This window comes from Condylostylus longicornis, unplaced genomic scaffold, assembly GCF_029603195.1.
Source record: "Condylostylus longicornis isolate FDR11 unplaced genomic scaffold, ASM2960319v2 ptg000040l, whole genome shotgun sequence".
Classification (NCBI taxonomy): domain Eukaryota; kingdom Metazoa; phylum Arthropoda; class Insecta; order Diptera; family Dolichopodidae; genus Condylostylus; species Condylostylus longicornis.
The window spans coordinates 3,272,180-3,285,824 of NW_026578009.1; the positions used below are offsets into that span (position 1 = coordinate 3,272,180).

Below are 13,645 nucleotides of genomic sequence, written 5' to 3' on the forward strand. Positions count from 1 at the left end.
TCGGAATTGATGGAAATAATTACGTCTCCAAAATATTTTGATTACCATCCACAAATTGTAAATTACCCACACCTTGACCTGCATTATGAAATTTTAATTTTTTTTTTAAGCAATATTCGTTATAAACTACAGTAGTTGTACGAAGAATACGTTTTCCTAAATCTCCAACACAAACTTTAAATGTGAATTCGCCATTCCAAATTACAGATTGTCACTGCGAATTTGTTCAATTTATATGTGTTTTACATCAATCCAGCCGACGTTTTTTACTATATTTGTAAGTAGAGACTTTTTTTTTTGCCTAAGATATCGTTTTTTTGCAATTACTTTATAAATTAAAAATTTTTATTGAAATATTTATCTTATAAAATTTATACCCCAGCTTCTTATATGTCGTAAAGCAGTTAAGCGAGAAAAATTTCTTTTTGCAAGTTTCTTTCCTTTTTCATTTGCAATTTGGCACTGCTGTCTGTCTGCGCTTTTTTTTTAATTATTAATTTTAATGTGCTTAACAGATCTCTTGGAGTTCTCAAAGAACGACGACCAGTTTTCTTTAATATCTTTGTATTTTCCTTTTTTCTCTTTAACATATTTATGATGTCTTGCACGGTTGACTGCGGCATATTTAAACTGTTTGAAATTTGTCGGCCCGCAATGCCATTTTTCTGCGACACAATAATGGATTTTTTTATAGCAGTACTAAGTGGTTTATCACGAGCCATAAATAATCTTATTTTTATAAAATACAAAGAGCAACTGACGTTTTAGCTTCATAATAAATTTCCAAAATACAAAAATAAATAACAATTGTAGGGGTATTAATAGCACCCCTTAAATAAAACAAGTTTTGTACAGTGGCCGAACTAATATAATTAATATGGCAGAACTATTTTGAGGCAAATGCATAGTTTAAAATTCTTTCTAATAACATTATACATAATGAATTTTCAAACACTATGTACGATATTTTAAAGAAAAATTATTAATTTTTATTATAAAATAATTTTTGTTAGAAATTTTCATATATAAGTATTGAAACTAATTATAATATTTAGATGCCCGAATTAATATGAAATTGACTCGTATATATTTTTCTTATAAATTATTCGATAACAATTAAAAATTTTTTTTTATTTGATAGTGTATATAGGATGAACATTTATGATGAATTACTATAAAGAAATTGAGTAAAAAATGTTATTATTAATCCTTATTAATTTTTGTTCTTATTGTTATATCCTTATTTATTGTTCTCATGTCTATATTACAGTTTTTTATTTATATTATTTAAAAAATATCAAATTGAAATTCTTGAATTTTTCTATTGGAATGTAAAACTTTATTGAAAGCTACTGATTACTTGTATATAATTCACAAAGTTGCCTGGGTTTCAGTGAAAATTACGTTAATATTGTGCTCGCAGATTTCCGAATGAAATATTTTATTCTTGGCCTTTTAGCATTCATATAACTTTTAAATGTATGTACACTTCTGTTAGAATCATAATAATATTAATCCTTTCTTTTTAGAAAGGTTGATTCCTAAGAAAATTTAAGTAAGTTGTTCTAGCACTCTGTTATGCTAAATAATTAATACTCCATATGCTAAATTTTCTGTTATTCTTCATTTAAATTTAAGAAGGGAAGAAAATTTATTAACATTAAAATTTATAAAAATGAAATGTGTTTTTCAGAATCGATTTATTTCTCTTACTCTAATGAAATAAAAATTTTTTAAATAAATTTGAATAATTTTTCATTCATTTGACAAGAATTTGACTTTAATTTTTTTTTTTAAATTTAACCCTGTACGAGTATTTTTAATAATTATAAAAATATTTTTTTTTCGTATAAATCTTAATATAAACTTTTATATAATTAGATTTTTCTTTCACTTTTTTTTTAGAATGTTATTAAATTTTTGGGAAATTAAACGGCAGGAGTTCAAAAAATTGACTTTTTCATTTGTATGTTTAGCGTATTGTAATAATGGGATAACAAAAGAATGAAAATATTTTAAATCCGGCGTGTAGAAGAAATTTAAGAATTCAAAATTAAAGATAAAAAATGATCATAACATTAAGGTTTCTGTTTTGTTATTGAATTTTAAGGAAAACAAAAGGAGAATTGAATTTAATTCTTTAATAATCATTTTCAATCCTGATAATTTATGTTCATGAAAATTCAAGGTAATAAACAGAGAATCCCTATCAGATTTTTTAGAAATTGAAATTAATTACTATAAATATTCATTGTGTATTATTGTATAAGCAACAAGGATAATAAGAATCTTGTTTTTTCGTATTTAATAAACTATATATAGGTATGTATGTATTTCTTTCTTTCATTGAATATAATATAAAAGTTATGTAATTTAGAGAAATTTTTAATTTTCAGATTTAAGGGTATATTCATAAAGTATAAAAATAAAAATTAAAATTGAAATTGGAATTCAACAAATTAGAATATTTAAAATTATAGCCATAATATTACCCTTCAGGAAAAAAAAATGGATAAAAAAAGTGTTAATATTTTATAAGTGTGTGCATACATATGTAACATATTATTTCAGGGTAGTGATTTGAAAACTTATCACAGTTTTCAATATTTTTTATTTGTTGTCTATGATTTCTAAAATAATAGAATACGATAAGCAAGCATATACGTTACACTACCATCAACCTTAACACGGCAAGCAAAATAAAACCGAATTAATATAATATTTTAGAGTAAAATTTATTTCAGCGATAACAAGTGCAACAATAAAATTAGTTAATCATTGCAGGCCGAATTGACGACATTGATTTCCAGGCAGACGCCATTTATTTGCTACTAGATAGAGATCTGCTTTGTTTCAAGATTCATACTTTAACAGAATTCATCGGTATTGATAATTTTAATAATCATAATTTCATTTATAAAAATTATTTATAATTAATAATAGTATCATTTAAATAATTTCCGAACCATTGGAGCAGTTTTTAATTATTGGCTTTAAAAATTTTAAAAATTAATTTAAAACCTTAATTATTAATAACAATTTGAAAATATTGAGTTTGTGGGGGGAGGGAGTTGGAGTGGTGTGCAGATATACTCGTTTTCGAGCTACAATCTGCCAGAAAAAAAGGTATCACATTTTTCCTGCGTATATAAATAAATGAGTGTAACTTTAAAATCATGCGCCAAAGAGTAATCATTGGAGACTTGTTTTATAAAGGATTGATTGCTCTTTATTTTTGGCTTCAAAATCATTTAGAATTGAGCCATAGTTTCCGAGATAAGGCTAATCAAAATCAAAGTTTTTAGTTTTTTTACTTGTGCTACAATGGGAGCTAAAAATTAACCCATAAAACATTTTCCTATATTTCTCATAGTTTTTCTAGTAAAACGTGTTAGATGTGTAATATTTCATTCAAATTCCTAATTATTCATTACAAAACTTAAAATATTTATTGTCTGTTATATTTAGAAGCATGTGATCTATTAAATTATCCAATTTTAATAATCAAAATGATAGATAAGAAAATAGTCATACCGTTTATACCTAAAAATAAATTATACCTAAATGTACTCCCATATAAGGACATTGTATATTTATGTAAAATATTTAAGTATAATTTATTGTATAATTTAATTTAAAATAATTTTAAAAATTTACAAAACAAAAAAAAAAAAAATAAATTCCTTTTCAATTATCCTGTCAACTCAATTAATTTTATAATATTTTAAATTCAGAAAATTTGGAAAATTTCGAAAAACAAAAACAAGAACATATAATTATATTTATTAAGTGTTTATATGGTGTTGAGTATAAAAAATTATATTTGAATTACATATAATTTCATATTATTGTAATGATAACCATTTGTCTAAGGTTAACTATAATATTCAAGTTAATTTCAAAGGAAGAAAAAAGGATTTAATTTAAAATATGTAATACGACTGCCTATACTCGTATAATTTTGAATAATGACTATGCAATAAAATGCCCTATATAAGATTTTGTGTTTCAAAATAAATTACAAAAAACTTGTAAGTTTTTTATATATAAGGTTACACAAATAAAATTTATTGCTTTAGACCCTTAAAAATATGTAAAAAGATACTAGGCACTAATGTGTTATAAAAAAACAGAAAAAAAGAGAAAAGGGAATTTCAGAGGAGGGGATGTGAGAGGATTGAGGAGGTGAGGAAACAAATCATATTGTGTTGAAAAAAATAAAACACTAAAATTATTTAATTGAAATGGAATTTGTTATAAAAGTCCAAAAAAGTAAATAAAATAAAAAATAAAAATATCTTTTTTATGTTAAATTTTATCGGGGAGATTATTATCGTCTGACAACTACAATAAAAATGTCTTTATATATTTATTTTATATTATAATTTTCAAAACATGAATTAACATTTATTTATATATATATGTACATATATACACGAAGAAAAAAATTATACACAGTTGAACACATTTGATGGTAACACGCATGTAAGAAATTTTTTTTTTTTATGCCTAGCATATTTTTTTCACATATAATTCTTTTAATACTTCATATTCTTCTCGATTTCTAGATTATAAAAAATCAGTTTTTCAACAATCATGAAAGAGACTCAATTTCTACAAATTAACAAATGCTTTTATAGAATTGAAAGCTTCGATAAAATTTCTTCGTGTATGGAAGCAATATGGAACGCAATCTAATTAAACGCAGTTTTTACAGCATGCAAGTCACTATTTTTGTAAAGTTTAACAGCAACTCATTTAACAATACAAGATAAAAATAATGCGCATAAAAATTTATGATAGTTTAATCATTTTTTTATACAAAATTTTTGTTTATACGTAAGCATAAATCCTTGTTCTGATTTTTTTTAAAAAGAAACAATAAAAAGTATGATGAGCCATCTATCGAAAAAATATATTTAATTGTATAAAAACACCCCCTCCCTATAATTGTACGCATCGTCATCTTTAACATTAAGTTGACTTAAAAATTTAATTTTTTTAATAAAGTAATAGATAATTGCACGACATAATATAGAATAATGCAGATAAAATATTTTCCCAAGAAAACACATGTGCGTATATAAACGTATTCGACTGTATGCATAACATAATAACCAAACACAAAAATATAATATTATTTATAGGTGTCCATATTTTCATTTAATGGTTATTCATTTATTATTGGAATCACTTACAACTACTTAAATAGTAAATTAAATTATTAATAATAAAATAGAAAACAACTTTTATAAAGTCTAGTCAATAGCCTTTAATAAAGTGTAAATTTTGTCATATTCTAGTTATTTGAAACAAAAAATTATAAATTTGTGAAAAAAGCTTGTGTATATTAGTTTTAGCAGATTTTCTAAGCTATAATTATAGTCGATGATATTGGACTTCGGAACTAGCCCTCAGCTAGTAATCTATGTACAATCGTATTCTCTAACAAACCATTACTAGAAATACTGTTTTATTTTAAAAAGCGATATTCCAGCTATTAACATTATTCTCTTAATATTCTCTTAAAATTCTTATTGCATACTTTTAGGGGAATAACAAAAATCTTTACGTTATTAAAGAATTAGAAATTTACGAACGAAAAGTCAAGTCAAATTTTCGGCTTTTATAAAATTTTTTCAAGAAATGACTTACCAGACATTCAAGTCTCGCTTATTTCAATAATCTGAAGTAGGTAAGAAAGTAGAACAAAAAACTGTTTTCGGCAAAATTATCATAATTAAATTTTTACGTTTATAGAAGGTGTAAAAATTTTGACTTCTACAAGTTACAGCAAACGGGTTTTAATTTTTAGTAATAGAAACATGTTCTTATTTTTTCAGCTATACGAAACTTGAAAAATATTTGTTTTTAAAAAGCAAGCACTAAACTACTTGTGAAAAAGCATCATTATATTTGAATTTTGAGAGGACGTAAAGAGGATTTCAATTTTTGTCTTTTAGAAATTTCGTAAGCAACAAAATTTTAGAACTAGTAGATTTTTTTAAGATTATTTTAGGAAATGTGCTAAAACAATATATTTGATTTATTATATTTTAATTTATTACAAGCTAAAATTTATATAACGAATCGATTGTTTATACTCATAAATCTAATAATCTTTTTGTGGTGACATAAGTATTCTTATACATCAATTAATTGTGAACTCAATTCTACAATTATATAACTATGTATATATTAGTACATATTTTTTATATAGAAGGTTTTGTTTAAATCTAGGAAATTTGTATATCATTAAATCAATAATAAAGTATAAAAGATTATGTTTAAGAAGTTTGAAATAAACAATTTTATTGCGGTTGACCTATTCCACCGAAAAGTTAATAGAATATACGAGCACTCAATATATAAATAACTGTTTTTTACTTGTGAATATAAGCAAAGAATGTCATGTAATTGAGGTTAAATATAAGAAAATCATGAATGAGTTCATATTTAGGTTTTCTTAAGTTTTATAAATTTGACCACAGTTAATGTCCACATTTCTAATTGCCAATTAAGTTTTGTGGTAATTATTTTGTCACTTCAAATATATATTTATTAAATACGCATATTTATCATATGTAAGCGTAATTATGTAGTTTTAAAGAAAACAATCTAAATTTAAAATTGAATATCTATGCATTCTGATTAAATTAAAATGAAATAGATTTAATTTTCGAATAAGTGAAAATTTTTCAGTCGATCTTAATTGACTAATTTATACTTTACACAATGACAATCTGATTAATAAAATCAATACAAGAATGGGTATAGTTAACCGAAGCTCTGTGATACTCGTACGAATAAATGAATTTTGAATGCCAGAGATAATAAACATACAATTTTGTATAACCTCTTTCTTTTTATATGTTTATATGTAAATTTAAAAGTGTTTTATTGAAAATGATGGTCACATTATCAAATTTTTTTGTTAAAAATTTCAACTTTGTAACTTCAATAATTTCTGAGTTATGATGAAATAATTTGAGAAGTTATATGGTAGCTACCACAAGCAGTCCAAAAATTTCAACAACCTTTATCAAATTTAACTGTCCTAATAAATATTTATGCTAGTGCAAAATTTTAAAACTGTACCCTTAATAATTTCTGAGCTGTCACAAGCGCTCATGACATCTCAACAACTTTTAACGAATATAGATATCATTTTACCATATTCTTTTTTGAAGATATCCGTACTGTAGCGTGAAAAGTTTAAGGCAAAAAATGAGCTGTATTGCAGCTACTAGAAGCAGTCAAGCAATTTGAACAACTTTTATCAAACATAATAGCCCTTATAATACGATAGTCTAAGGCTAATACTATAGATTCTATATAATTTCTTAGATATAGCCAAATAAATTTTAAAGTTGTACAGTAGCTACCCGAATCATTCGATCATTTTCAATTTAAATAGAAACTAGCATTTACTATTATAAATCATTTGTGAAAATTTGATGAGCTTAGCTCAATTAATTTTTATGAATTATCACTGTAAAAAACATGGTTAAATCGACTCAACATTTGACGCAGATCAAAAACATATACTTGAGTTTATGTTCGTCAACATCCGAATTTTGGAATAACTGCCATCATATCAACTCACTTATTGCAAGCAATCTGACTCCTTAAAAAATGATGATTGCTCAGAGAAAATTTTGAGTACTTGTTGCATTAAAATCATATTATTAAAACTTCTCTAAAATTTACAAAGTATGTGGAGATATATATATTTGTACATTAATATACATACATGCATATCATGAATAATTTATTGATATTCAAGTTTCAAAATGAACAATGTGAAGAATTTACAGTGCCAAAATGTTGAAATATGAATAAAATTATATTTTTTAATTATAGTTTGAGTTTGTTTTTTATAGAACATCTCATTACTTTGATTATGAAAATTCTCTTGTAAAGCAACACACATAGAAGTTTAAATATTCATTCACATACATTCATTATATGTGGTTGTGTTCTTATTTACATATTTTTACAATATTTGATGTGAATGAACGAGGTAAAAATTAAAACTAATTAATTAAATTAAGTAAGAATGAATGTTTTTCACAAGTTTTCAAAGAAAATGTAGATATAAAAATTTTTTTTTTATGTTTTATTTTAAAATCCAATGTAAATGAATTTGAAATGAGAATTTTTTACATAGCTACTTAATTATGTTTTTTTTTTTCAACACTCACTGAAACTATAATTTTCAATTTGAATTAAAGCCTTTGAGCAAAACTAATCCTTTTTATATACGTATTTATTATATAATGAAATTTTATTTATATAAAATATTTTTATACAATAAATTTTGTATATCAATTGAAATTAAATGTAAAATGTTAGTTTTAGAAAGTGTAAGTTTTTTATTCATAAACCGTATATAGTTAATTGGTTACTTTGCCATTGACATATTTTTTCTGAAAAATTCACCTACGAAATTAATTTAGTGTATATTGTGTTTCACATATATATTTAATATTATGTTCTTTTTGAGAATTTAAAACCCAACACTTATTGTATTACAATTCAACTAAAATTATTAATTTGCATTAAATCAAAAAAACTTTAAGTTATCATCGTATTGGGTGAGTAACCTAGCCTATATTTCACACCTAGCATATATTTCGTAAGCATATTATTAGTATATTTTTCCAAAAAAAAAATTTTTAAAATAAGTGCTTGATAGTTTCCCTCTGTCCGCTCTCCCGTTTATCCGTTTGTCCGTCCTTGGACGTCTTAATAAAACTTCTACACCTTTGTACTAGAAACTTATTTCTCTAAAAGAAAATTTTTACCCATCTTCCTCTTTAAGAAGTTTTAGCTTTAAATTGGCGTTTTTAGCCTCAAAAAGCTAAAAACGCCGATTTTCGATTATTTATTTTATAGAAAACATAAATATTTTCTAAATTTTGGAAAAGCAAAAAAGTTGTGACCGGCTTCTGTTACAAAAACACAAAATAATTGAATATTAAAAAGACTAAATGATTGCTAAAATGAATCGTTAGCTTTCAAATTTTTGATATCGTTTCTCTTTTAAACAAAAGGTTGTAGTTATATATATATATAGGTTGTAGTTAAGTTTTACGTTATCGCCTTTTAAAATTTGTAAAATTTAAATTTTCGGCATACGTTATATTTCCGAAACTGCAAGCTTTTCTAAATTGCTATAAATGCAGAAAGCTAACCAAAAATGCCATGCCATTAAAAAATATAATTATTTTTCAAAAAATTCATTAATGGTTTTTATTTAGGTGTATGGAAAGAAGTATTCCGAATAAAAGGGAGTTTTCTTTTCATACACCTAAATAAAAAATAATTATTTTTTTCTTAACTTACACAATTAACCCTTAAATTCAGGCATTATGTTACAGCTTCTCTAAATTTTTTTTTTGATTCACCCTAAATGTATGCAATCTTCAAAATGTTTTGGTATATGAATGAAAGTAATTTTAATAATGTAACAGATTATTCTTCGACAATTATAGCATTTCTGCTTCAAAAAAATTGCTGTAATTATTATTAACAACTTCCTAAAACGATGATTTTGAATATATTTACTTAATAATTAATATGATAATAAAATTTTTAGTATGCCCTGAATATTTTAGGATTGGAACTTGAATTTTCAAACAATGTTACAACTACAAGTGCAGATCTTGACTAAAATTATACAACTGCAGAATTGAAGAAAAAATTCAGTGTATTTAATGTAAAAACGTTTCTATGCTACCGTTTGCAAATTCTTCATTCTGAATACAAGTTCTAACCTTCAGTTGTAATTGAATTGCATATGAAAAATGAATTTATATAGAAATTTTCAATTTTATTACAAAACATTACCCGTCAGTGTTAAATATTGAAAGAGACGATACAGTTTCGATATGCAATGTAATCTATGAAAATTTAATGAAAAACCGCAGTCTGTGTAGACTTTTGTATATTGTAAAGGATTTTGGGATTAACAGGCAAACATTGTAGGAGACGACAACAAACAGTTATTAAGATCCGAATATTGATTTAAATTTTGTTTCCTTTTAATTTTATTCCTGAAATATTTCTGTTTTTAGATAAAACAAAAAACTCTTGGATGGTTCTTGGAAAAGTGAGTACAAGTCCATTTGCATTGCAAATGAAATATTGCAAAGTTTACGTTTAAAGTAGTTCAGATATCTAAATAATCAGTCATATGTGGGCTATAACGTATATTTAATCTTCTTTCCAACCGAATCATTTTCCATTCAAAAGTCTGGAATAAATTTCATTTTTCCAAAAAAATTTTTTTTTTTTAATTCTAATATTAAATTTTATTTTGCACATATTATTATCCTTTTTATTCCTGCCGAAATTTTAAAGTAAAGTACTAAATTTTAAATTTTGTATATATTTAAATTCAGTTTTCTTATTAAGCACAATTACCATTAATTTTATATTGGATAATTTTATTTGTACTTCAATCAGGAACACCACATGCATTATAGCGATTTTCCATTTTTAGTGATATACAAATCATTTATAAAGGTTTGATATATGTAGAACTTCTTAAAGAGCAACAACAATATTTCTTAAAGTTAGATGGATAAAGGGTTAAATTGAAAAAAAAATTTTTTTTTGTACATTTACGATGAAATTGAAATGGGAAACCCATTGACTCTGATTTTCAGTCATTTTTGTTGAAAATTAGGAAATAGATTAAATATCAATATTGTACTGCACTAGTACACATATATAAGCACACATATACATATATTCATGTATACATGTTTCAATACATATAACTATAGTGATCACTTAAATACCTGGGAACAATTTCCTTACAAAACTTTCAATTAGGTTCAAGAACTTAACTTGTTTTTCAAGTAGAACAATATTGCAAAATAAAATGTTGCACGCTCTAAAAGTATTAACACCAATATTCCAAATTTTCCAAGAATGAGAATGTCAAAATAACATTTTACTTGGTGTACCTTAAAACTTCTTTATAGTATATAATATGTGTACATGTAAAATACAATAACAATATTTACTTTCAAAAACAAATATTTATAAAAAATTTCATTCAACTACTACTCACTTGTACAATTTATGCATGCTCGTGTATTTTTGTATACTAATTATAAAATTTTTTTTTTTATATAGAAATCTTAAATGATATGAACATTGCTACACATTTACACGCACCTTATACATCATACATATATTTAACTTTTTTATATACATATGAACTTTTTTCGTAGTTCATTATAAATTTATGATTTCGTTTATGAATTATGAATCAAAAACAAATGATTTTCAAAATGAAAATAAAGAGAAATCAATTTTATGTAAAATAAGTTCCCGATGGTGACTCTATGTTGCAAGGTTTTAAAGATTATAAGCATTTAATTATATTCAGAAAAAAATCTGGCACCCTTTTTACCGACCGTATTGTGTATACAATAGGTAGGTTATGTGATGGCAACAAATTTTGCATATCGAGTTTCCCCCATAGCACGGATCGATCAACTTTTGGGATATATCAGGCCTCGGGAACTGCATTTTAAAGAAACTATTTGATCATTTTAAAGAAACTATTCAACCGATTTGCTTGAAATTTCATATATAAGCTTCGCTCGACCGGCCGCAAAACCTTCAAACTTTTGGAAGAAATCAGGTGTCAGCAACTGGACGTTTACTACGGAATTGATGGAATTTCTTGAAATTTAATATTTGAGTTCTGGTTAACTGGCGAGCATTTCTGGGAATTCGGGTAGCACGAAGCGAAACTCTACTAAGAGCCAAATTTACATTTTTCTAGGTATGTTAACTATAAGCTTATTAATGTCCTAAAAATTGGAAAGAGGTAATTAACAGGCATTTTTATAATATTCTGTAACACTTTCACTTAACTAGACAATGCACAATGCGGTCGGTTATGTGCTGACCACATCAGATTTTTTTCAATAGGATGTAACTAGAAAACGAGTCTATTTACACCCTTCATCAACCATACAATTTTTTGCTAAAAATTGATCAAAAAACATTTGTTCTTGAAATTATTTGTGAAATACCCTGTATATGTAAATGACATATAATAGTTTGAGAAATTTTGACTGTGATCGTTATAATACTAATTTAAGTAAATAACTGACCAAATTAATAAGATTTTTGAAAGGACAGACAGAAAATTGTCCATGTACTAAGGAAAATGTCGCGTTTTCATGTTGGAGTACAATTTTTAAATAAAAATTGTTTAGTGTTTTTAGAATTTGCTACATTTTCTAAGAAGTTTATTAAAGTTTTCCATGGAAAATTAAAACAAGAAGGGCATTATATCAAAAGAAAAAGAAAGTGTAGTCGAGATTTTATTATTCGGATCGCAGTTCTGATGTAGCTTATAAAATTAAAAAATTCGCATGGGCAAATTTGCATCTGTTCCTTTCTCTTTCAATTTTTATATTTATGTGAATAAAAAAAATCTAGAAAAAAAATTGATATTACTCAAACATCAAATTTCAAGAAATTTCATCAACCCTGAATACTACACAAAAATTCCATCATCCATCCGAGTCTTGATCTTTTCAAAAAATTTATAGGTTCATTGTTTTAACATCGCAAATTTAAATATTAAATTTTTAGGAAATTGGTTGATTATTTCCATTATTGATAGAAAAATCCTGTTCCCGAAGCCTGACATATCCCATTTGATCAATCCATGACAAAGCCTCAATAAACTTATATATAAAATTTCATGCGTGCGTGCATGTATCTCAAAACAGACCATCCCTTTAAAAATAGTTTATTTACGCTTTCCTACTAAGGAGAAGCGCGTTCCAATCGAAAACTCGATATGCAATAATTGTTACCATCACATAACCTCCTTATTGTATGCAAAGAGGAAACAAAAAATTTACCTCAATTTTTTAAGAAAAATATTTTTGAATTTCGCAACAAGTTTTCATTTTTTTTATCAAAAATTCATAAAGAAACTTTTAACAATTTTTTTAATATTTTTTTTCTATACTTTTTTCTTATCCCTTTCTTTTTGTATATGAATATTCAAGGATATTCAAAAGTAAAATATATATATAAGACAAATATACATAAATAAGAATATTTGACTTGTTCTACATATTTTTCGTACACATACACGTACGTGTTTAAAGAGAAATCATGTTTGTTACTTTATTTGCATAAAATTTAAGTGTTTCACGGAACAAAAAAGTAAACAAAAGTTTATAAAAAGTTTCTTCTCCTTTTTTCGTCGTAAAATTCATTAAAATTACAAAATTGCTTTTTTTTTTGTTTTAACGTCCAATGTACAGAATTCAAAATCCAAAATTATTAAGAGTATGTACTTACTATTTGGTACTCTTTGCTGCTCTTTGCTGGCATTAAAGAAAACCCCCTGAAAAGAAAAAAAAAATGGTAAAATAATTTTTAGTAAACTTTAATGAAAATCCTGTAAAATTTTGTTTTTGTAATATACGACAACTTTGTCGATTTTTCATTAGATAGTGTGAATGTTATGTAAGTTTAAATTTTTTGTTACTTAATTTTCATATAGTTTATTATTTTACTATAAGAAAGACCAAGATTTATTAAGTCTGGCATCACGTTGTTCAAAATTCAAATTGTGAAATTTTTTAATGAACTT

General features: G+C 24.8%; 1 protein-coding gene across 1 annotated transcript in view; it reads right to left on the reverse strand.

The window, feature by feature from the left end:
- The window catches only part of LOC129609530 (5-hydroxytryptamine receptor 1-like), a 31,895-nt gene extending 18,497 nt beyond the window's left edge, over positions 1-13,398 (reverse strand). The window contains exon 1 of the mRNA XM_055521495.1: positions 13,351-13,398. The gene's annotated coding sequence lies outside the window, so the exon portion shown is untranslated. The remainder of the gene's footprint in view (positions 1-13,350) is intronic.
- Positions 13,399-13,645: the final 247 nt, after the last annotated feature.